The sequence below is a fragment of the Ursus maritimus genome, unplaced genomic scaffold (assembly GCF_017311325.1).
Source record: "Ursus maritimus isolate PB19 unplaced genomic scaffold, ASM1731132v1 scaffold_22, whole genome shotgun sequence".
NCBI lineage: Eukaryota > Metazoa > Chordata > Mammalia > Carnivora > Ursidae > Ursus > Ursus maritimus.
Window position 1 is genome coordinate 19501532 of NW_024424675.1, and position 26820 is coordinate 19528351.

General features: G+C 39.4%; 1 protein-coding gene across 2 annotated transcripts in view; it reads right to left on the reverse strand.

Moving 5' to 3' along the window:
• The window catches only part of PTPRA (protein tyrosine phosphatase receptor type A), a 150947-nt gene that overhangs the window by 85279 nt on the left and 38848 nt on the right, over positions 1 to 26820 (reverse strand). The window lies entirely within an intron of this gene.

Here is a 26820-nt window from a genome sequence, read left to right on the forward strand (position 1 = left end):
CCCTGCTTGTAGGCTCTCTCTCACTGGCTGTCTCTATCTCTGTCGAATAAATAAATAAAACCTTTAAAAAAAAAACACAAAATATCACACTAAAGTGGCTAAAATTAAAAGACTGATAACACCAAGTATTATCAAGGATATGACGAAATCACAATCCTCACATTGCTCATGGGAATGTAAAATGGTATAAGCCGATTGAAAAATCATTTGTCAGTTTCTTAAAAAGTTAAACACAAACCTGCCATACAATCCAGCCATTCCACTCTTGGGTATTCATCCAAAAGGAATGTATGTTCATACAAAAGCTTGTACATAAATGTTCACAGAAGCTTTATTTTTAATAGCTGAAAACTGGAAACAACCCCAAAGTCCATCAATATATCAACAGATACACGAAGTTTGTTATATCCATATAATAGAATACTGCTCAGCAATAAAAATGAATGAACTATTGATACATACAACAACATGGATGGATCTCAAAATAATTATGCTAAGAAACAAAAGAGAGTACATACTTGTTTTAAAACATAGGTTTTATTATTATTCAGTTATGACGAGACCAACATATCAGATGATTGCCACTGAAAAGACAGTTTGTTATTAATAGTTCCCAAGAGGAGGTGGCATGCCACGTCATACAGGGGCCACATGAAGCACCAGGGTTGGTTAGGAAGCAGGGGGAGTGAGGAGAAAACATGAATAAGAACGGTTATTGGCTATCGTGGTTTCTGCAGGAAGAAACAGGCAGAGGCAAAGCAAAAGTGTTAGGATTAGCTAATCTGAATAAACTCTGGGGTTTAGAGGCTATCCCTAATTGCCTGATACCTGGCCTGGGGGTGACCCTGGCAGATAGTGACCTAGAATGTGAAAGCCCTATAAAGAAGGTGCTTGGGGTATGGGCTCTGAATTGGCTGGTTTGCATATGAAAGGCACACTAGCAGGAGAGTTGTTTACATGTCTAGAAATTGGCTAATCCTGAGAGGGGCAGTCCCTCTAGCGTAGGCAAGGCTACACATCAAAAACACATAGTTAACGCAACAATGCCTTATTTCATTTATATAAAATCCTAGCAAATACAAACTAATCTAGAGCGACAGAAAACAGATCAGCAGTTGGGGGGATGCCTGGGGGCTCAGTCAGTGAAGTGTCTGCCTTTGGCTTGGGTTGTGATCCCAGGGTGCTGGGATCGAGTTCTGCATCGGGCTCCTTGCCCAGCAGGGAGCCTGCTTCTCCCTCTGCCTGCCGCTCCCCGACTTGTGCTTGCTCTATCTCTGACAAATTAATAGATAAAATCTTAAAAAAAAAAAAAAAGATCAGCAGTTGGTTAGGGACAGAGGAGTGGGCATCAGCAAGAGGGAGGGATTACCAAGGGGCACAAGAAAAATTTGGGGGATGATAGGTATGTTCACACTCTCGATTGTCGTGATAGTTTCACCAAATACATGTGTCAAAACTTAATAAATTTTATACTTTAAATGTGTATACAGTTTATTGTATGTCAATTTTAAAGTTGTTTATAATTAAAGGAAAAATACAGAAAACATACAATAAAAAATTTAAAAGGCCAAAGGATGGTTCTTTGACAAATTAACAAAATAGATAAAAAGAAAAGGCACAAATTAATATTATTAATAAGTGGAAATAACTACAAATACTGCAGATGAAAACTGAGACTATTATCAACTATAGGCAAATAATTTTGAAAACTTAAAGAAATGGACAAATTTCCAGAAAAACGGAACTTAAAATTAGCTTAGAAATATTATAAAAATAAAAAACCTGAATATTCTTACAACTCTTTAAGAAGCTGAATCAAAAGTCAAAATTTCCTCACAAAGAAAACACTATGCCAAGATGATAGATGAGAAAAAAGGAGGGAATAATCTCCAATTCGTTCTAAGAGTAAGTGAAACGTGGCACTAAAATTAAACAAAACATTACAAGAAAAGTATAGTCCCTTTTCCACTCAATAACAACATAGATTCAAAAATCTTAAAAAAAACCTTAAAACACTAACAAACTGAATCTGGTATATAAAAAAGACAAACCACAATCAATCTGAGTTTATCCAAAGTGTACAAATATGTGTGGATATAAAATCTATATTAAAGAAGAAAGATCATATAATCATTTCAATTGATATAGAGGAAACACTGGCTAAAAACACATAAACTCATGATTTTTAAAAACCCCTCTGAATTAGGAATAGAAGACTTCCTTCACCTAATAAAACAGTTCCTGTTTTAAAACAACAACCCTAACACTGTGCAGCTATCATCTTCAGTAGGGAAACATTGGAAGCATTCCCTTTAAAATCAGGAATGAGACAAGATGACCCATCATCACTTCTACTATTCAATAATTTATGAGAGAGGCACCTGGGTGGCATAGTCAATTAAGCCTCTGACTCTTGGTTTGGCTCAGATCATGATCTCAGAGTCCTGAGACTGAGCCCCAAGTCGGGCTCCAGGCTCATCGGGGGTCTGCTTGAGATTCTCTCTCCCTTTCCCTCTGCCCCTCTTGCTCATGCCCTGTCTCTCTAAAATAAATAATCTTTTTAAAAAATTTATGAGAGGTCCTAGCCTTGGCAATAAGAAATAGAATCATAAAAATTAGACAGGATGCAGGGGCACCCGGGTGGCTCAGTTGGTTAATCCGAGTCTTGATTTCAGCTCAGGTCATGATCTTGGGGGTTGTGAGATCCAGCCTCATGTTGGATTCCATGTTCCTCAAAGAGTCCACTTGAGATTCCCTCTCCCCCCTCACTTATGTGCATGCTCTCCAAATAAATAAATAAATAAATAAATAAATAAATAAATAAAAATCTAAAACAAATTAGACAGGATATGATTTTCTGCAGGAATTAGGATCACTTACACAGAAAACCCACAACAACCTCCATGTAAATCCTAAGAAACAATGGGAGGTTGGGTATCAAGGTGACTAGAGAAAGGATTTTTTTTTTTTTTTAAGATTTATTTATTTATGTATTTGACAGAGAGAGAGACAGCCAGAGAGGGAACACAAGCAGGGGGAGTGGAAGAGGGAGAAACAGACTTCCTGCTAAGCAGGGAGCCCCGACGAGGGGCTTGATCCCAGGACCCTGGGATCAAGACCTGAGCCGAAGGCAGATGCTTAACGACTGAGCCACTCAGGTGCCCCTAGGAAAGGATTTTTATACCCTAGCAAAACTAGCCACTGATTTGCACCAAGGAAAGGGTTTGTTAGGTTACCAGAGAACTAACCAAATGTAAATGGGGAGGAGAACTCAGTGGGAAGGAAAGGAAGGGAGGAAGAGATAAGAGAAAGAATGGAAAAGTGAAGGAGTTTCAATCTGCCATCTTTGAGATTTTCTGTGAAGAATGTAGCAAAGTCAAAGGCTAAAAAAGAGGGTGAGACAGTGGGATAAAGTTTTAAGAAGTGATAAGACTAACACTGCTGCTGCAGAAAATGGCTGGAAATCGAAGAAAAGGGCCCAGTTGAGATGAGACCCATTTTTCAAGAATTCTTTTTTGGAAAATTCTCTAAGCAGTAATGGTTTGGAAAACACAGAATTAAGATTTGCTGGCTGAATGCAACAGAACTATAAGCAACATGGTTGAGTACTGGCAAGAGAATAGCTGAACTGCTGAACCAGAGTCTATCTTTGACAAGAACGGATGGCAGATACTAAAGATGATTCCAAAACATAAAGGACTAAAGTGACTAAAAATTCAGAAGATGTCAGAGAATGTCTTATAGTGGCAACAACTGGGCAGGTAAATTGGAAGGTCCCGAGAGACTAATTTCACCAGAATCATTTGGAATCTATTTAACTGATAGGCTACATAGTCCTTGAAAAATCAATAAATATTGTTAACCCTACGTAGTTATAGCTTCCTTGAGATGTATGGATCTCAATACCAGCACAATGCAAATCCTTTACTACCTCCAGATTATGCCACAAGCAGCTTGCTAAATACCCCTCCATAATTCAATGTTTACTTTCCTCCTCTACTCCTGTAGGCAAAACTTATTTAAGCCTGCAGTGCTGATTCTCTCCTTTCAAAAAATGTGTAGATTATTTGAAGCATTCATCAGCTTCCTATCCAACTGATTAAACAAAAATTTAGAGGCAAATTTTATATAAAAATAATTCTATTATCCCTCTCTCTGACAAATAAATAAAATCTTTAAAAAGGCGGGGGGACGCTTGGGTGGCTCAGTTGGTTAAGCATCTGCCTTTGGCTCAGGTCATGATCCTGGGATCGAGTCCTGCATCAGGCTCCTTGCTCAGCGGGGACCCTGCTTCTCCCTTTGCCTGCCACTCTCTGCTTGTGCACTCTCTCTCTGACAAAGAAATAAAATCTTTTAAAAAATAATTTTAATACAGACATTTAAATTTTGGCCTACAAACTTGGCAAAAATTAGGCTGCCAAGTCAGTATATCAGATACTGGCAGACACTAACTTCTATGCTGTGACATTAATCAATAGTGAAATCTCTTATCTGGAAGGAGGACTGTTCATATACTCAGTGTATGCAAAGAGTCCCTGCTGAGCGCACAGTGTGGTGTGTACTCTACGAAAGAGTCCAAGAGACAGGCATTGCAGGGGGAGGGTAGTTTAATTCTTTCACAATGCCTGTGGAGAGTCTGGGAGTGCTGAAAGCCTAGAAAACTCATGAAAGGCCCTTTTATAACCAAGATGAATGTGGTGCACAAAAGCAAAGTCAGATGACCTACTTAAAGCTTTGCATTTACTGACGAATTAATTCTCATTCCACGTTAGTCTCTTTCTAGAAAAAGAAAGCCTTACATAATGGTTGGAAAGTTAAGATACAGGGAGTATAACTCTACTAAGTTCCAATCTTTCCCTCTCAAATATCAGCTCAAGACCTAGAGTCTGTGGCCAGAAACAGAATATACTTCATAAGGCTCTGAGAGGTATACTCTTGTTTACCTCAGAGTAAAAATGTGTTCTCTGACTGCTGGGCTTTGAAGAAATTTAAGTTCTATAATCCATCAATCACATCAGAAGTTGGGGCTAATAATATTATGAGAGGAAATCTTACTCTTTTCCTGGACCTTATACAAAGCAAATGGATGGTACACCTGTCCTATAAGGCAAGGACAGCCTAAATTCCTTCAAAGTGGGGAACCAATCATTTGCTCATTTGTTCAACTAAGTTCTTTGTCTTGTACCACACAAGGATGGAGAGAGAGAAGCTCCTGCCCTTGAGGACCTCACATCTTAAGTGTTTTCTTACCTACCTTTCTCATGTTACCCAAAACATTTCAGGTTAGTCAGCAGAACTCGTATCATCCAGAAGGTAGATAAATATGGTCTTTCTTCATTTCGATTCATTTACTCTTTCCTTTAAATAGAGGCCTAAGATGAAAAATTCTTATCTCATTCTTCTATGATTAATTCCCCATTAAAAAAATTTCTCTGATCTATTCTAATTTTGTTAAGTCAACAGGCACTCATAGAATGCCTACTGTATGTGCCAAACAGTGTAAACACTTGCGAGGAATATGAAGAAACCTGACACGGTCTCTCTCCTCACATACTCCTTTCATTACTTCCCATTCCACTTCCATGTGGTATTCTCGCCTTCCTCCCTTCGCTCCATCTGTTTTGCTTTGAATGAATAATCAGATAACTAGTGCAAGATCACAGAGTTACGAAGCCTGGGTGGCTCAGCTGGTTAAGGCAAGGACAGGATCGAGTCCTCTGTCAGGCTCCCCGCTCAGTGGGGAGTCTGCTTCTTCCTCTGCCCTTTACCCTACTCTCTCACTCTCTCTCTCAAAAAAATAAAATCTTAAAAAAAAAAAAAAAAAAAAAGGTCACAGAGCTAGATCTAGAGCCTAGATTCATCAACTCCTAATTCACTAATCTTCTGAAGGAAATTGGGAGAAAAATGGTGGGGGATAGAGGACATCTCCCAGAACTCATTAATATAATTCCAAATCAATCTCAACTCGCCCTCCACTGCTCCCCCTGCCCCTGCCCCCACTTTTTTGGGTGTTATTCAGTCTTTATATTGGCACTTGCTTCTGTTTGGGAGTTTCTGGTCTCAGTTCTCTCACATCAGCCAGCCAGGTCTCAGCTTAAACGAAACCTGCTGAAGTTAGTTATGGTAGGACCATTCTCATACCCTCCCCACTCCAAATATTCACTACCATAGCAATCTTTTCATTGTTTTCATAGAACTTGATTGTATATACATTTATCTGTCATTTAATCAAGATTCTGTCTCCAGTGTAGATTAAAGACTATGTTTGCTCTGCTCACAGAACCTACCTAGCACTAGCAAAGTGCCCCACACATAACAGGTATCCCAGACAGTGGACTAAAGTAGCGACTAAACTCCTACTTAAAAGAATCTCAAGCCCTAAAACTGGATGAAAATGATTCAAGACCCCTAGGCAAGGCCAGAAACAAATGTAAATCCTGTCTAGAAAAAGATATCATCCTAAGTCTCAAATTATTTTTACAAATAATTTAAAAAATTCATCTGGTCCATGAGGAAATAACATGAGAATCAGCAGAAAACAGACAAGAACAGTACCATAGCATTAAGAATTTCAGCCAAGAATCAAAACCATTATATAAAAAAATAAATAAAGTCAGAACTACAAAAAAAAAAAAAAAGAAATTCTCAAACGAGAAAATACAATAGCTGACATAAACATCTCAACAGATGGATTTAAGAACAGATAAAATACAGCTGAAGAGAGAATTACTGAAATGGAAGTATCTATGATAAAGCAGAGGGAGGCAAAAGGATAAAAAATATAAGAGATGCTAAGAGGTACAGAGAATACAGTGAGATGATTTATTCTACAATTTAAGTCCCAGATAAAAGGAGTAAGAGAAATAAGACAGAAGAAATACCTGAAGAGACAAAGGCTAAAATTCTCCAAAACTGACCAAAGACATCAAGCCACAGGGGTGCCTGGATGGCTCAGTCGTTAAGCATCTGCCTTCAGCTCAGGGCGTGATCCCAGCATTCTGGGATCGAGCCCCATATCGGGCTCCTCCGCTGGGAGCCTGCTTCTTCCTCTCCCACTCCCCCTGCTTGTGTTCCCTCTCTCGCTGGCTGTCTCTCTGTCAAATAAATAAATAAAATCTTTGGGAAAAAAAAAAAAAGACATCAAGCCACAGATTCAAGAAATCCTAAGGACCTCAAGCAGATAAATAAAAGGGAAATCTGTGTCTTTATATACCACAGTAATATTTCTGAAAACCAAAGAATCAAAAAAAAAATTTTTTTTAAGCAGTCAGAAGGAAAAAAAAAAAAAAAAGACAGTGTGGTAGATTGTTAGTGAAGAGGGCTATAAAAATTCTGACCATACTTTTTATAACAAGAAACTGGTACTCCTATCAAAAGGTAGAGCTTATTTCCCCATCCCTTGATTTGAGCTGGCCTTGTGACTTGCTTGAACCAAGAAAATGAAGCAGCAGTGATGGTAACTTCCAAGCTGACACCTCAAGAGACCTTGCAGCTTCCATTTTGCTCTCTGGGAACACTGCTGCCATGTAATGAAGCAGCCCTAGCTATGTAAAAAGCCCTGACATTTTACATACAGAGGTCCAGCAGACAGCCAACACCAACTGCCAGACATGTGCCTGAGACAATCTCAGCCCCAGATTAACCAGGAGCTGACTACAGCTGCACAAATGACTCTAGTCAAGACAACAGAGGAACCAAACAGCTAACCCAACACAGTTTACTGATTCAAAGAATGGTAAGCTAACTAGATGGTTGCTGCTTTATGCTACTAAGTTTTAATGTCTTAACAAAAAACAGACAGCAAGGGGGCACCTGGGTGGCTCGGTAGGTTAAGCATCCTACTCATAATGTCAGCTCAGGTCATGATCTCATGGGCTGGGAGACTGAGCCTGGGATTCGGGATCTGTGCTCAGCAGGGAGTTTGCCTGAGATTCTCTCCCTCCACCCCACTCTGGCGTGCAGGCATGCGTGCTCTCTCTCCCCAAAACACATAAATAAATCTTTAAAAAAAATACACAGCAAGAGAAAATAGATATGTAAACATTTTCTTCAGGGAAAAATATCAGATTAAGTATCTGATTCTAGTACTCAAGTATTTTTAACTTCACATCACAGTAGTTAAGTTTTAAGTTTTCAAGAAAAAAGTAAACATCATCTAAGGACTTTGCATCCTCTCCTAGGGAAAAGGTTAGTGACTTTTTGGTTGTATGCAGGGTAGCTGTATGATGTTAGGTGGAAGCATGACCTTGTTATTGTCTTTATTCAGAGATTAAGTATGGTTTAAGGGGATGCATAGGGGTGCCAAGTTGGTCAAACATCAGTCTGATGTTTCTGTGAAGGTATTTTTGGATGAGATTTACATTTAAACTAGTGGACTCTGAGTAATGCAGATAGTCCTTCATAATACGGGCAGGCCATACCCAACCAGTTGAAGGTGTGAACAGAAGACTATTCCTCTCCCAAGCCAGAGGACATTCTCCAGCAGACTTGTCTTTGAACTGTAACTTTTTCTTGAGTCTCCAGCCTGCTAGAGGTTTACTTCAGAAATTTAATCATGGTCTATTATTAAGGAACAAATTAATAAAAATCCTCATTAAAATAATCAAAAATATTGAAAGGCACATGATTACCCTGATGGATGCCAAAAAAGCTACTTGTAAAACTCCTGATTTTTAAAAAATGCATTCATTAGGGAAAAAAAATTATTGAGCATTTACTATATATGTCAGGTCCTGCGCCTGGTACTAGAAACAAAATAGGAACAAGCAAAACCTAAGTAAATCCCTACCTTCATGAAACTCACAATCTAAGAACAAAAAATCAACGTTAAATGGACAAATGTGACAAGTGATAGGAGGAGAATTATAGGAATCCAGGAGCCTATAAGAAGAAATTTGACCTAGTAACAAAGCTCAGTCCAGGCCTCCCTGAGGCAGTGATTCCTGAACTGGAATGTGAAGAATAAATAGGCGTTAAACAGGAAAGGAGGATAGGAAACTCAGTTCTAGCTAGTGGTCTCAGAAACGGTGGGAGTAGGGCCTGAAAGAAGCCATTGTAACTGGAGCATGAAGAGCATGGCGCCAGAGGCGGCTGGAGATGCATGCGGAACAGGACCATATAAGGAGGATTTTTCTTTGTCCTACAAGCATTCAGAAGCCTTTGAAGAGTGGAAGCATAAGGGAATAGGAACTCTGGCTAGGTCAGATGACAGAGTACAGGATGTGAGTAGCCCAGTTAGGCTAAGGCTACTGGCAAAGACATAAAAGCATTACAAGCCAGGAGATATTTAGGAGGTAAACTGAACAGGCACTGATAGTGGATTTGCTCTTGAGGCGAGGGAGAGAGAGGTGTCGAGTGCTACTCCTCTTAGGTTTCTCGTTTACCTACCAGGTGGCATTCAACCAGTCAGGGAATGGAGGAAAAGAACCATATTTGTGAAGGAATTTCTCAGGAATCCTTAGAAACCAGAAACAAAATAACCTTTCAGCTGAAAATATTATCTCAGCCTAACGGCCGACAGCACACTGAAAAGCAGTATGCACTGAAATCAATTATCACTAAAGGAAAATAAGAAAAGCACGTTGGCTATCACCACTATGGTTTATTGATCTTCAAAAGGCTGGCATATGGTCTCTGTTGCAACTACCCAACTCTCCTGCTGTACCATGAAAGCAGTCACAGACAATATGGAAAGTATAAATGTGACTGTGTTCCAATAAAACTTATATATGAATACTGAAATTTGAACTTAATATAACTTGTATTTAATATAATTTTCATATAGTATTCCTTTTGAGGTTTTCCCAACCATTTAAAAATGTAAAACCCATTTTGAGCTCGTATGTCATACACAAAAAGGTAGAAGGTTAAATATGGGAGGCAGGCCATGGTAGGCTGACTTATGTTCTAGAAGCTCTAGCTAATGGGATGAGAAAAGAAAACAAAATGAGATGTAATCATTAGGCAAAATCTTCCCAAAACTTAACTGCAGGGGCGCCTGGGTGGCTCAGTCGTTAAGCGTCTGCCTTTGGCTCAGGGCGTGATCCCGGCGTTTATGGGATCGAGCCCCGCATCAGGCTCCTCCGCTGGGAGCCTGCTTCTTCCTCTCCCACTCCCCCTGCTTGTGTTCCCTCTCTCGCTGGCTGTCTCTCTCTCTGTCAAATAAATAAATAAAACCTTAAAAAAAAAACACAACTTTTAACTGCAGATGAAAGACTATGCACTTAGAAAAAAATACATAGGTAAAAAACTAATGTTCTTAAACTAATGTACTAGTGTTCATAATTTAAAACTGAAATGGGGTCTTCTAGGCCAGGACAATATGGAATATGCATATTCTACCCTATTTCAACAAAAAACACCCCAGACAAAATTCATGAAGCAACTGAAAGAGGATTCTGAAAAGAGGAAAAAAGAAGGTGGGTTGGCTAGGGACTATGGACATGAGGACTGACCCAGCAGGAAGTTTCCTAGTTTTTGTTTGACTTGGTTTGGTCTGACTTCTAATATGTCCTAGTCTGCGCTCTGGAGAGGCCCACAACCTGAAAACAGTAATGAGCACAGTCAAAAAAGTACTAAGGAAAGACTGGTTTCTCTAGACAAAGGACCAGGAAAAGAGGAGCTCAGCCAAGACAAAAACATTTTGACCATACATGCCCTACTTCAGGCAAACAACAACAAAAAAAGTGGCGCCCCCTCCCTCTCCTCATCTGGCACTGTAGCCCAGAAACTGTGGGCAGAGTTCTGTCTTCCAATCTTGCATTAACGTCCTGCATTAATGAGGCAGCACCTTTTCCCCTCCCCATGCTGTAGCTGTGGAGAACATGGGAGGAGCCCTCCCGGAATAACAAAACAGTTCTGACCCCAGCCCAACTAGACAGTAAGGGGAGAATTATGGTGAAGAGGGAGCTAGAGAAACAAACCCTCTAAATACGTGTACAAAATCCTATACATACCTCCAAGCAACTCGTGTAAAAATGACCAGAAACAACAAGCAAAAAGTTTCAGAACTGAACACTGGTCTAAAACAACATCCAGGTTTCAGGTTAGACTCTTGGTAGCATACAAGCAGAGCAGACCAGAACAGCACAGCAAGACTTGTCTAATCTGATCTTTTGAACCACAACCAACAAAGATGGGCCGGCGTGTGCGCTCTAAACCTAAACTGGTTGGTTGCTTGTTAAATATAAAAATGTAAACAGGAACCAGAATATCACAATGTCTAGGATGCAATCCAAAATTACTTGTCATATCAGGAACCATGAAAGTCTCAATTTGAATGAAGAAAAGGCAATGATGCCAACACCAAGATGATACAGATGTTGGAATTATTTGAAACGGATTTTTAAAAGGTTTTTTTATTTATTCATTTGAGAGAGTATGTGTCAAAGCATGAGCAGGGGGAAGGGTCAGAGGGAGAGAGAGAAGCAGACCCTGAGCAGGGTGCCCAACACAGGGCTTGATCCTAGGACCCTGAGATCATGATCTGAGCCGAAGGCAGATGCTTAACCAAGTGAGCCACCCAGGTGCCCCAAAAGTGATAGCATTTAAATGTTCATAAGCTACAGGGATGTGAACCTCAAGGTATACTGCTATAATCTGACATGAGTCTATTCTACTCATTTGGCACTTAGTCTATATTGCTATGTGCTATATAATAATTTAGCTTTTTATATATATGATCTAGCTCCTCAGTAAGACCAGAAACCTCCAGGCAGGAATTTTCTTACTTTGTTGTTTTCCCAACGCTAAAATAAAAACCTACACGTAATAGGTATCCAAACTGTTAATGATATTAATGAAAATTATAAAAACTTCTGAACCATTTAAGAGAGGAACGAATAAAAGTATATACCTCTGTTAGAGACTGAATGTTTGTGTCTCCCTCCCAAATTCTCGTACTGAAGCTCTAATCCCCAATATGATATTTGGAGACAAGGCCTTCAGGAGATAATTAGGGTTAGATTAGATCATGGGGGTGAGGCTCTCATGATAGGATTCGTGGCCTTAGAAGAAGAGGAAGAAAGATCTTTCTCTCCCCTCGCCCCTCCCCTGCCCCCCACACACCAAAGAAAGGCCATGTGAGGATACACCAAGAAATCGGGTATCTGCAACCCAAGGAGAGTGTTCTTACCAGACATCAATCCTATTAACACCCTGATCTTGGACTGCCAGTCTCTACAACTGTGAGAAGTAAGTTTCAGTTGTTTAAGCCACCCAGTCAAGGTATTTTGTTATGGCAGCCTGTGTGGACTAAAACAATCTCCATCCCATAATTCCCTAATCTACAAAAAAGTGCCATCTTGATTTATGGATTATCCACGCCATCTAGTTTCACCATTCCTGTCTCAGGCTGCCAACCATAGCTCCAAAGTATCACACTCAGGGTCTCAGTGCTATGCAGAAAACATCCTTTCTTTGTCAGTTTCTAGCACAGTAGCTCAAACCTCCCTCTGGACAGATGGCTTTAGTGAGAGGACGACATCACCTCTCCCTTCTTCTCCACAGAGCCTCTATTCTCTCTGTTTAGACTAGAAGAAGATTTCCTCATCCCTTCAAAGACTATTAATCTCTGTGTCCTTGATCCCATTTGAAATCTTTCCCCCTACAGAATGCCCTTCCTTCTGGTACCTTCAAACTTTCCTCTCCAGCCCTCATTTTCCTCTGTTTACAAATAGGCACAGATGTTCGAACAGATTTTTAAAAATGCAAACACAATAACTACCCCCATTTAACCCTACAGCCTCCTCTTTTCCCTTCTTTCCTCATACCACCAACTTAGGTAAGATACACTTTGTTTTTGGGGTGCCTGGGTGGCTCAGTAAGTTAAGCATCTGCCTTCAGCTCAGGCCATGATCCACGGTCCTGGGATGGAGCCCCTCATCAGGCTCCCCAGTCTGCAGGGCATCTGCTTCTCCCTCCCCCCCAACACCCCCCAACACCCCCCCAACTTGTGTGCATGCGTGCTCTCTCAAATTAAAAAAATATATATATATATATATTATATATACATATATTATATATATACACATTATATATATAGAGAGAGATGTACCTGCTTTTAGTTCCTCACTATCCACCTCTCCTTAATGACCTCATTGTGTTCTTAATGCCTTCACTCTCAAGTCTACAAATAATCTCTTTGTCAAATCCAATCCCACCCCCCACCCCCAGTTTTCATTCTCCTTAACTTGCATTTGATATGTGACAGTTATCTGCTTTCTCAAACCTTGCCCAGGTTCCTGGTTCTCTGGACACAATTACAAGTAAATTTTAGCTTCCACAGCTTTTCTTCCTCTACCACTCACACATCAATATTGTATTTGAGTCCCGTTACAGGACAGGCATTGCATTAAATGTTAGGGATGCAAGAAAGAAAAAGGCAAAGCCCTCATCCTTAAGTTCATGCATTCATTTTCCAGTTCAGCCACCGACTCAACAAATTTTCATTGAAAAGCCAGGCACTGTGCCACGTGCTGGGTTTAGAAAGCCAATTAAGGGGCGCCTGGGTGGCACAGTGGTTAAGCGTCTGCCTTCGGCTCAGCGCATGATCCCGGCGTTATGGGATCGAGCCCCGCATCAGGCTCTTCCGCTGGGAGCCTGCTTCTTCCTCTCCCACTCCCCCTGCTTGTGTTCCCTCTCTCGCTGGCTGTCTCTATCTCTGTCAAATAAATAAATAAAATCTTTAAAAAAAAAAAAAAGAAAGAAAGCCAATTAAGACCTGTCCCTATCTTCAATGAGCTCCTGGCCCATAGGCAAACATTTTTTTTGTGTCCCCAACATTTACTATACACTCCTTGAGAGCAGTATCCAAGTCTTCTACTTCCCTGAATCCCCCAAAAGTGCTTACTTCAGCAAATGCCTAATGCATGTGAAGAATAAAGGACTAACACTGCTCAGGTTAGAGACATACATGAGAAATGAAGAACAATTATTTCCTTAGAGAGGCAACAGGGTAGAGTCACACAAATTTACATTTGAATCTAGCTCTGTCACTACTACAGCTTGGTATTTAACTTTTTTGAGTTTTCATTTCCTTATCTTTAAAACAGCAATCTCTCCCACCAGTATCAGAGGACTGCTGTACTATAAAATATGTAATATACATGTAAACGTATCTATATGTAATAATGTAAAACCTCTATCGTCAAGTCTAGTACACAGCAGGCACTATCCAAGTGTCCCCCTGCATGTGTTCCTTATTTTTCTTTGTATTCACTAATCCTTTACCATGACCAAAGTGATGACTGGTATTCAAATTATACATTTCTTGCCTTGATTTTTACGGCTCAGATCAAGCCACCACCTTAATGTACACCTTCAAGATGTGGAACTTAAGTTCCATACAAATATCACAAAGCCAAATTCTAACACTTTACACACTTAAACTTCTTCCCTAAGAAATATTCTACATGTTCCTCAAGCCTCAAAATTTGCACCCGTAGTGGTAAGGATGAAACAGTAACACACTTATATTGGTAATAACTGCTCACTTGGTCCCTCTTTTCCACAGCCACTACGGAATGTAGGGAGGAGCTGAGAGCTCACTCTAGGGTTCCTTCTGCCATTAACTAAAATCTTCTGTTATTAGTGATGTTGAGCATCTTTTCATGTGACTGTTGACCATCTATGTGTCTTCTTTGGAAAATATCTATTAGGTCCTCTGCTTCTTTTTTTAAAGTAGGCTTCATGCCCTACATGGGGCTGGAACTCACATCCCCGAGATCAAGAGTCACATGCTCTACTGACTGAACCAGCCAGGTGCCCCTCCTCTGCCCATTTTAAAATCAGGTTGTTTTTTTGGTGTTGAGCTGTATAAGTTCGTTATATATCTTGGATATTAATCCCTTACTGAATATATTATTTGCGAATATCTTCTCCCATTCAGTTAACTGACTATCTATTGATGGTTTCCTTTGCTGTGCAAAAGCTTTTTATTTTGGTGTAGCCCCACTTAATCTTTCTTTCTTAAAAAAGAAAGAACAGGCAAGGATCACCAGACCAAGATAAACGGGAAAAGAAAATGACTAGAAGAAACAGAGATAATTCCAGAAAAAAAAAAAAATCAAACTTGTAAAAATGATTATCTTCAGAGATAAAGAAAAACCAAATGCAATTTTTATAAATCAGAAAAAAGGGGCGCCTGGGTGGCTCAGTCGTTAAGCATCTGCCTTCGGCTCAGGGCGTGATCCTGGTATTCTGGGATCAAGCCCCACATCAGGCTCTTCCACTGGGAGCCTGCTTCTTCCTCTCCCACTCCCCCTGCTTGTGTTCCCTCTCTCACTGGCTGTCTCTCTCTCTGTCAAATAAATAAATAAAATCTTTAAAGAAAAAAGAAAGAAAGAAAGAAAGAAAGAAAGAAAGAAAGAAAGAAAGAAAGAAAGAAAGAAAGAAAGAAAACAAGGAGTGCATGGGTGGCTCAGCTGACTGAACATCTGATTCTTGGTTTCAGCTCAGGTCACAATCTCATGTGAGATAGAGCCCCACCTCAGGCTCTGCGCTCAATGGAGAGTCTCCTTGAGAGTCTCTCCCTCTCCCCCACTTGCGCACTCTCTCTCTAAAATAAATCTTTAAAAAAGACCTTAAGACAATTCATTAAACATGGAAAAATATTAATCTTCAGATTAAGGGGGCCTACCAAGTAAGTATACCACTATGGAATTCTAGAGTATATGGAATATAAAAGATAAACTTCAAGAGACATAAGAAAATTAATTTCTTACAGTAAACAAAAATGAGGCTAAATTTCTACATCTCATAAGCAAAAATGGATGTCAGAAAAAAAGAGCAATGATTGGGGCGCCTGGGTGGCACAGCGGTTAATCGTCTGCCTCTGGCTCAGGGCGTGATCCCGGCGTTGTGGGATTGAGCCCCACATCAGGCTCCTCTGCTATGAGCCTGCTTCTTCCTCTCCCACTCCCCTTGCTTGTGTTCCCTCTCTCGCTGGCTGTCTCTATCTCTGTTGAATAAATAAATAAAAAATCTTAAAAAAAAAAAAAAAAGAGCAATGACTTCAAAGCTCTGAGGGAAAATAACCTGCAACCTAGAATTCTATACTCAATCAAATCATCACATGAACATGAGGGAAGTACAAACATCAGAAAGTATCAAAGTTTACTTGCCATGTACCCTTTCTCTCAAGAAGTTACTTGAGAATGAACTCCAACAAAACAAGAAAAAAAAAGAAAGAAAAAAAAATGGGGTGTGGTGGCTCAGTCGGTTGGACATCCAACTTTTAATATGGCTCGGGTCGTGATCTCAGGGTCGTGGGATCAACCCCCTGCATCAGCTCCATCCTCAGTGCAGTGTATTTGCGCATCTCTCTCTCTCTCTCTCCCCGTCCACCTGCTCACTCTCTCTCTAAAATAAATAAGTAAATAAAGTAAAAAAAAAAAAAGGAAGACTGAGATCAAGGATCACTGGAGTGGGTTCAACTCAAAAACGTAAGGAAAATATCAAGAATGCAGTTGTGCAGGTGGCCTAAAAAACAATTAGTATAAATGTGAAAAGGGTCTTAATAGATTAGAATGCGTATGACTGAGCTTGGGGAAAAAGTGGGATAATTATTAATGAAGACAGACAAGAAAAAAAATTAGAATTGCCAAGAAAAAAATGTATAAAAGGGGTGCCTGGGTGGCTCAGTTGGTTAAGCATCTGCCTTTAGCACAGAGCATGATCTCAGGATCCTGAAATCGAGTCCCACAAAAGGCTCCTTGCTCAGCGGGGAGCCTGCTTCTCCCTCTCCCTGCTGCTCCCCCCTGCTTGTGTTCCGACAAATAAATAAAATCTTTAAAAAAAAAAATGACTGGAAATAACTGATAACTTCAAAAAAGGAATTAACTTTTTCTTCATTTTCTCCTTTGAACAGCCCAGGGTCCAGGACATTAAACCTACAGGGAAAAATATGTAAACCCAGAAAACAATACTTGGCCTACCACAGAATAATACTGACTTAGCTATAGTAACGTAAATGCTGTTTATGAGCTTTTTCAGTTTCAGAGATAACGTATGGACAGACCATGAAAAGCTTGGTGGTGTTCTGAGGACAGTATGCAGAGGTTAAAATTTTGACAGGTTAAACTGAACTATATCTGACAGAAAGGTGGGATGCTAGTATCATCTGACAAAGTGGAAGAGATAAAAAATACTGCTGAAGATTAACACAACAAAGGTTCAAGAGCACTTTTGGTAGTTAGAAAGACAGAGGTTCAAGAGCACTTCTGGTAGTTAGAAAGTTAACCAACTTGTAACGGTTTAATTTGTGTGTCCTCAAAACATGTTAAAGTCCCAACGCCCAATACCCGCGAATATGGTATTTGGAAACAGGGTCTCTGCAGCAGTTGATCGGGTTAAGATGAGGTCATCGGAGCGGGCCCTAATCCAATACAACTGGTATAATTAAAAAAGAGAGCATTTGGACCCAGAGACAGACATGCATAGAAGGAAATGAAGCGAAATCACAAGGAGAACACCATGTATAAAAGCAAGGGATGTCGTAGGCTACCAAGAGCTAAGGGAGGGAAGAACAGATTCTCCCTTCTAGCCCTCAGAAGGAAGCAGCCCTAGTGACACCTTGATTTTGGATGTCTAAGTTCCAGTATTGTGAAATAATAAATTTCTGTTCTTTGAACCACCCAATTTATGGTACTTTGTTATGGAAGCCCCAGGAAACTAATACACAAAAGAAGGAAAAAAAAATCACGCAAACAACAAACTGGAGGGCTGAGGGTGGTATGAGGTAAATCCTCATCATTCATATTGGAGAAGAAGAAAATCATAGGTAAGGTGATTTTTTTAAAAAGGTTAAAAAAAAGAAAGAGCAATAGAAAGCTAATATTATCTAGCTATTATTATCTAAACAGTCTCCGGGTGCCTGGGTGGCTCAGTCGGTTAAGCATCTGCCTTCAGCTCAGGTCACGTTCCCAGGGTCCTGGGATGGAGCCCTGTGTGAAGCAGGGAGCCTGCTTCTTTCTCCCTCTCCCTCTGCTGCTCCCCCGTCCTTCTGCTCTCTAACTCATGCGCACTCTCTCTCTCTCTCTCCAATAAATACATAAAATCTTAAAAAAAAAAAAAAAAAGTCTTAAAAACAATTAAAGCCTATCTCAGCAGAGTGGGATAAGGAGCTGAAGAACATGTTTATTTCAGGCTCTTTTGCGGTATCTTCTTTATAACCTTTTGTGTGCATATTACAGTAAGAATTAAAATTTTTTTACAGTTATAGAACATGCATAATCTTACCTTTACAAAAAAAATTATGACAACGGAATTTTTAAAATGGGTAAAGTACTTAGACATTTCACCAAAGAAGATATCCAAACAGCCAATAAGCAGATGAAAAGATGCTCTTAACATCACTAATCAATAGGGAAATGAAAAGCAAAATCACAACAGGATACCACTTTACACCCATTTATATGCCTATTATTAAAAAGGGGAGGGCGTGGAGAAAAAGGAACCCTCTACCATTGTTGGTGGCAGTGCAAACTGGTGTAGCCACTGTGGAAAAAAAATTTTTTTTCCTCAAAAAATAACCCTATGATCTGGTAATTGCACCACTGGGTATTTAGCTAAGACATACAAATACACTAATTCAAAGGAACATGTGTACTGCTATGTTTATAGCAAAATAGAATACAAAATTATGGAAGGACTACTGATACATGAATGGATAAAGAAGATTTGGGGTGCGTATGTATACACACACACACACACACACACACAGGAATAGTATTCAGCCATTAAAAAAGAATGAGGTATGCCTGGGTGGCTCCTGCATAGAGCTCCTTGCTCAACAGGTAGCCTGCTTCTCCTCTGCCTGCCACTCCTCCTGCTTGTGCTCTCTCTCTCTCTCTAATAAATAAAATATTAAAAAAAAAAAAAAAGAATGAAATCCTGCCATTTGCAATGACATGGGATGGAGCTAGACAGTATTATGCTAAGCGAAATAAGTCAGAGAAAATTGTACTCATAAGAGAAATTTAAGAAACAAATGAGCAAATGAAAAAGAGAAACAAAGAAACAGATTCCTAACTACAGAGAACAAACTGATGGTTATCAGAGGGGAGGTGGGTAGGGAGCATGGGGGAAATAGATGATGGGGAATAAGGAGTGCACTTGTTGTGATGGGCTCAGGGTGATATATGGAAGTGCTGAATCAGGGAGCGCCTGAGTGGCTCAGTAGTTAAGCGTCTGCCTTCGGCTCAGGGCGTGATCCCGGCGTTCTGGGATCGAGCCCCACATCAGGCTCCTCTGTTGGGAGCCTGCTTCTTCCTCTCCCGCTCCCCCTGCTTGTGTTCCCTCTCTCGCTGTCTCTCTCTGTCAAATAAATAAATAAAATCTTAAAAAAAAAAAAAAAAGGAAGTGCTGAATCACTATATTGTACACCTGAGACTAATATAACACTGTATGTTAACTATACTGGAATTAAAATTAAAAAAAAAGAATATAAAAAAACAAACAAAATAAGTGCTGGTGAGGATACAGAAAAATCAGAACCCTTGTGCAATGCTGATGGGACCATAAAATGGTACAGCCACTGTAGAAAACAGTATGGCGGTTCCTCAAAAAAACCCTGAACATGGAATTAATGATCATCTGATCTAGCAATTCCACTTCTAAGTACCTACCCCCAAAGAATTGAAAGTAGGGACCTGAAGAGATATCTGTATACCAATACTCATTATGGCATTACTTGCAATAGCCAAAAGGTGGAGAAAACTCAAATGTCCACCAAAAGATGAAGGGATGAATAAAATGTGGTATATACGTACAACAGAATATTATTCAGCCTTAAAAAGTAAATTGTGGGGCGCCTGGGTGGCACAGCGGTTAAGCGTCTACCTTCGGCTCAGGGCGTGATCCCGGCGTTCTGGGATCGAGCCCCACATCAGGCTCCTCCGCTATGAGGCTGCTTCTTCCTCTCCCACTCCCCCTGCTTGTGTTCCCTCTCTCGCTGGCTGTCTCTATCTCTGTCGAATAAATAATAAAATCTTAAAAAAAAAAAAAAAAGTAAATTGTGATACATGCTATAGTATGGATGAACCTTGAAGACCTTATGCTAATTGAAATAAGCCAGACACAAAAAGATAAATATTGTATACTTCCACTTACATGAAGTACCTAGAGTAATCAAATTCATAGAGAAGGAAAGTATAATGAATGGTGGTTGCCAGGGGTTGGAGGAAGGGTTGGAGGAATGGGATTTAGTGTATAATAAGTTGGTTTCAGTTGGGGGTGATGAAAAGTTCTGGAGATGGATGGTGGCAATGGATGCACAACAATGTGAATACACTTAATGCCAATGAATTGTACACTTAAAAATGATGAAAATGGTAAATTTTATGTTGTGTATATTTTACCAAAAGAAACAACAAAAAAGAAATATGTATATAAACACATTATCCTGTAAAACCTTTTCAGTGCTGCAGAGGCTCTCTTGCCTCTCTCTAGTCATGACCTCCCACCTCCTGCTAAAGGAACCACTAGTCTGACTACCATCATATCTCATCTTCTGGTAACTGAACTACATCAACTTTTTCAGTGTCTGGCTTCTTTCACTCAACACTGTATTTCTGAGATTCATCCATGTTGTTATGTGTATTGGTAGTCTGTTCCTTTCTATTACTGAAAAAAATTCCATTATATGAATATATCACAATTTATATTTATCTATTCACCTATTTTTGGACATTTGATTATTTCCATTTTTCTAGCTATTATAAATAAAGCTTCAGTGTACATTTATATGCAAGTCCTTTTGTAGACATACATTTTCATTGCTCAACAGTAAATATGCAGGAATGGAATTGCAGAAAATACCCAACAGTTTTCCAAAGCTGTAGTGTTGGTTTACACTCCTACTTAAAACTTGGAGCAATGGGAAAGTTGAATAACAAAAATCCATTTTTCCTTTATTAATACAAGGTACTTAATGCTACATATAAGAATATTGCACTCTTTGACTGTTTCCATGCATCAGTTCTTCAACAAGTATGGAGATCAGGATTACATCAGGTGCCCTGCTCAGCCGGAAACCTGCTTCTCCCTCTCCCACTCCCACTGCTTGTGTTCCCTCTCTCGCTGTCTCTCTGTCAAATAATTAAGTAAAATCTTAAAAAAAAAAAAAAAGAAAAAACAAAAACAAAACAGCCCAATTTAAATCCATGTATTGTACACTCTAACAAGATGTCTCATAGAGCTCCATCTAAACAGTTCAGATCACTGAAGAGCTCATGAGAACTGAATTCAAATGAGAAATCAGGTCCTTCCAGGGAAGGCAGAAGTACTCCCCTTTTATCCCCAAACTAGGACAATCCTACTGCACTGTTCCTCTAGGGGACATCTGGGAATGACTGAAAATACTTTTAATTGTCCTGCTTGGGTTTTGTTTGTTTGAAGTATTCCAGGTGATTCCAATGTGCAGCCAGGGCTGAGAACCATTCTCCCACCCATTCTTCTGGATCTCATCCTTTCTTCTCCATCTCTCTTCAGCCTCGGTTCTTTTTAGAACCCCAATCTATGTATACCCTTGTCTTCTAGACTTACATATCTCACAAGTACCTCTGATTCAAATAACCAACACTCAGAGAAATACATTATTTTATTTTATATCTGTTCCCCTAATTGCTTATCCCAGTGGATAAAAATCATCATCTACCCCAGGAGTCAGCCAACTTTTTCTATAAAGAGCCACACAGTAAATATTTGGCTTTGCAGAAAATACAGCCTCTGTCATAATTATTCAGCTCTGCTGTTTTAGCACAAAAGGAGCCACAGACAACAAGTTTGAGCACAGATGTAGTCTAACAAAGCTTTATAAACACTGAAATTTGAATTTTATGTAATTTCCCCATGTAAAATATACTTCTGATTTTTTCAACCACTTCAAGAGGTAAAAACAATTTTTTGTTTCTGGGCTATGCAAAAGATATCAGCAGGCCACAGTTTGCAAGCTCTGATCTATCCCCTTGCCCAAACCAGAAATCCCAGTTGTCCCAATTCCTTCCTTTCTCTTAGTCACCAGAGTCCATCATTAACTCCAGCAAAGTACTTACCACAAACTGTTGCAACTGTTTATGACTTCCCTCCACAGACAGTAAGATTCCTGAGGTTAAGAACTATGTTTTAACATTCATAGAGGGGTGCCTGGGTGGCTCAGTCAGTTAAGCACCCAACTCTTGATTTCGGGTTAGGTCATGATTTCAGGGTCATGAGATCCAGGCCTCAGAGGCTCCGTGCTGAGTGTGGAGCCTGCTTAAGATTCTCTCCCCCTCACCCGGCCCTCCCTGCTCACTTTCTCTCTCTCTCAAATAAAAAAATATTAATAATATCCATAGAGCTTAGCAGAATTCCTAGAACACATACTGTAAGCAACCTACAAAAAGGCTCTTTTTGGGGGCACCTGGGTGGCTCAGTCAGTTAAGCATCTGAAGTCAGGTCATAATCTCAGGATCCTGGGACTGAGCCCTGCATCTCCCTCTGCTTCTGCCCTCGCTTGTGCTCTCTAATAAATAAAAAGAATCTTTAAAAAAAGGGGGGGGGCTCTTTTTTATTATTATTTTTTAAGTAATCTCTACACTCAATGTGGGGCACCAACATACAACCCCAAGATCAAGAGTGGCATGCTCTACTGACTGAGCAAGCCCAGCACCCCAGGCTCTTTGTTCCTAAATCCTTCCCCTAGTTCAAAACAGAGAAAGTTAACGGTATACCCTATGAATTTGACTCTTTCCTATTCTAAGACCCCAGTTTCTTTTTAGCTTAGCTTATTCTTGAACTTGGTAATAGTAAGGTTTAAAGAGAAAAGTGAAACACCAAATTTTAAAAAGCATTAAATAGGGGCGCCTGGATGGCACAGCGGTTAAGCGTCTGCCTTCGGCTCAGGGTGTGATCCTGGCGTTCTGGGATCGAGCCCCACATCAGGCTCCTCCGCTATGAGCCTGCTTCTTCCTCTCCCACTCCCCCTGCTTGTGTTCCCTCTCTCACTGACTGTCTCTATCTCTGTCGAATAAATAAATAAAGTCTTAAAAAAAATAAAAAGCATTAAATAAAGGCCCTGGCAAACATGAAACATATATACCTTATTAAGTACATATAATAATAATCATCCTATTCAATGACTTAATAATTGCTTAGTTTCTGTTTTCTGGGTGTTTTTTCTGCTTTTCAAGGCACAGATGTAGTCTGCTTGGATCTTTGAAATAACTGACTTGGTCAAATTTTGGGAGATGACAATTTCGTGGCTAATTACCAATTAGACATAACCAGGCACATGAAAAAACACCAGCTCAACAAGGATCAGAATAATAACCATTTATTAAGTGCTTATTATGTGTCAGGCACTGTATCAAACTGTATAATGTACATTATTTAACATTAACTCTGAAACAAGCACAGGAAATAGATGCTTTATTTTGTAGATGAAAACTGTGGCACAGAGCAGTTAAATAACTTGTCTGCAGTCAAACAACTGGTAAGTTGCAAAGATCAGACTCAAATCCAGGGATATCTGATTCAAAAATCTATGTGCTCACTCCCTCGTTGAATAGGGCCTATAACCAATGTACATCAACAGCCATCTGAGGAAAAGGGCTTCCCTCTAGAAGCAGCTAAATGGAAAGTTTTGAAGCCTTGTTTGAAATGTATCATAACTGTCATATAATTACAAAACTCCTAAGTATGGTGCAATGTACACAGCCAGTGAGACTTTCTAATCACTGTCTAACTGAATAAAATAAATTGGAAAAGCCAATTCCTTGATATAGCGGAACATCCTACTCCAAAGATGGGAAACAAAACTTGTGGCAAATTAAAGAGACACTGCCATGATTTCATTTCCTACTGTTAACAGAGCCAATGCCAGGAAGTCTCATGCTTACTATAGCAACCACTGGTCTTGCTATTCACCAAGTTTCTGCCTTTTTGCTTCCTCAGGAAGTAGACAGGAAAATCACGCTCCTGATCTCTTTTTTAAAAAGGAGCTGCCATTTAAAAATAGAAATTAATAAATGAATATGTAAAAAAGTAGTTTTATGGTTTGGCTGACGCCCAATATCTCTGTATATTAAACTCAATCTTTAAAGCACAGAGTCATCTTTTTTATCTTGCAACACAGCAATCTAGGAAATGTACTAAAATCTCTAGCTACTATAATCTAGAAATGCTGGATAAATACTAATGTACTTTGACAAGCTTAGCTAAGTTCTCAGGAAAGTAAACAAAACGGCCAGTGGCATTAAACAAAATGTGAACCAGAGCTGGGGGGCATCTAGCTGGCTCCATCAGTGGAGCGCATGATTCTTGATCACAGGGTTATGAGTTCAAGCCTCACACTGGGTGTAGGTTACTTTAAAATAAAATCTAAAAAGAAAAAACCCAAAAAACAAAAAAAAACAAAAGACAGAGCTGGAAAAATGAGCTGACTTCTGTATTGGCCCCAGGAACATCTGTGAAGACATTTGAATAAATAAGGCAAGTGGAAGGAAAGGAGACAGGAAGCAAGCTCCTGAGAAAGATGGGTAATTGGATCCAAGACCTCTTGAAAGGTGGGAGCCTAAAATGACTATGCTCTCAATGAAAATCTGCAAGAAAAAAATCCATCTGCGTAAACAAGACCAGAAAGTTTGTCTACTTCAGTTTGAGCTGGGGTAAGAGGAGGAAAGGCTCCCTTTGAGAATTTGAAACCACAGACATATGCTTCATATGGATTTGAGTTCTAAATTTACTTTATCTTATGATCCAGGACCCACTTCCCCCATGGGAAATTAACAAAACTGGCCTGTGCCAGTGATGCCACTAGACATCTCTAGTACAAACAAAAGTAAACCCACTGTGGAAAGGCAAGCCGTCAACACAAAATGCACAGGAGGCAGAAAACAGAACAGTCTCATAAAGACTATAAAATGAGTTTAATAATGATTAAGATAAAAGCATCACAACCATAAGAAAGGCATAAAACACTTCAAAAAGAAGAAAACGGAACAACCAAATGGAACTTCCAAAATAAAAATATTCATTGAAATCTAAAATTTTACAGACAGGTAAACCACTAGAAAAGACATAGCTGAAGAGAGGATTAATAAACTTGGAAATATATCTGAAGAATTTATACAAAATGCTACACAGAGAAATAAACATACCCTGACCTAGAAAAATAACTGCAGAGCTAAAAGTTCTAAAGTTGATTATAAAATTTACATAGAAATGCAAAGAACATAGAATAGCCAAAAACATGTTGATTTAAAAAAGGGAGAGAAAGAGCTGGAAGAATATCTGAGTTCAAAAAGCAAGACCACTTTGCACTCTTTCTCCCTATAATCCAAACCATCCCAACAAACTTCCTTCAGCAAATTAGGAATTATAAAAAAAAACTTTTGTCAACTTGATAGAAAGTGTCTATGAAAAACTAAAGCTAATGCCACATTTAATGGTGAAATACTGAATACTTCCTCCCTAAAATCAAGAACAGGAAAGAATACTCACTTTACCGTTTTTATTCAATATTATATTGGAGGGTCCTAGCCAGTGCAACAAAGCAAGAAAAATAAATAAAAAACTATCTATATTGGAAAAGAAGTAGTAAAACTGTATTTACAGAGAACATGATCTTATAGGTAGAAAACCTTAAGTCTACAGAAGAGTTAGTAAAAACAGTAAGTTTAACAAAGTAGCAGAATATAAGGTCAACATAAAATAAACATATACATAAATATCAATTGTATCTTTATATATTATCAATAGTTGGAAATTGAAATATCTTTTTTTTTTTAAGATTTTATTTATTTATTTGACAGAGAGACAGCCAGCGAGAGAGGGAACACAGGCAGGGGGAGTGGGAGAGGAAGAAGCAGGCTCCCAGCAGAGGAGCCTGATGTGGGGCTCGATCCCAGGACTCTGGGATCACACCCTGAGCCGAAGGCAGACGCTTAACGACTGAGCCACCCAGGTGCCCCTGGAAATTGAAATATCTTAAAATACCATTTATAATAGGATTTTAAAAACACACAAATTACTGAGGGATGAATATCAACAAAAGATGTATAAGACCTGTACTCTGAAAACTAGAAAACACTGATGAACTTACAGAATACTTAAATAAATGAAGATATATAATCTGTTCATGTATCAAAACATTCAATGTTAAGATGTCAATTCGTCCCAAACTAATCTACGGATTCAACGGAATCACACTCACATTCTCAGGGGTTTTTTTAATAGAAATTGACAAGCTGATTCTAAAATTTACATGAAAATCCAAAAATCTTATAATAGCCAAAACAATTTTGATAAAGAAAAAAAAATGGTTGTAAACTACCTGGCAGTGAACAAGACCCGGTGCTATGGGTATACAGAAAACATATAAATCAAGAGAACAGACCAGAGAGTCCAGAAATAGAACCACGCATATATGACCATTTGATTTTCTACAAAGATGCCAAGGCAATTCACTGAGGGCAAAAGAATCTTTTCCACAAGTAGGGCTAGAACAACTGGATACCCATACAGGGAAAAAAATGAACTTTGCACCTTATTCTCATGCCACAGGCAAACATTAACTTGAAAGGATATTAGATCTAGACCTAAATGTAACAGCTACAAGCATAAGAACACACAAGAAAAAAACTTCACGATCTTGAGACAGTGTATTAATTTGATATTACTGAGTGACAAATTACCACAAAGTTAGAGGTCTGAAGTCCATGACTGGATTTTATGCTAAGGATCCCACAAAGATAAACTCACGGTGTCTGCCAGGCTGTGTTCTCATCTGGTGCTTAGGATCCTCTTCCAAGTTCACATAATTGTGGCAGAATTCAGCTCCCT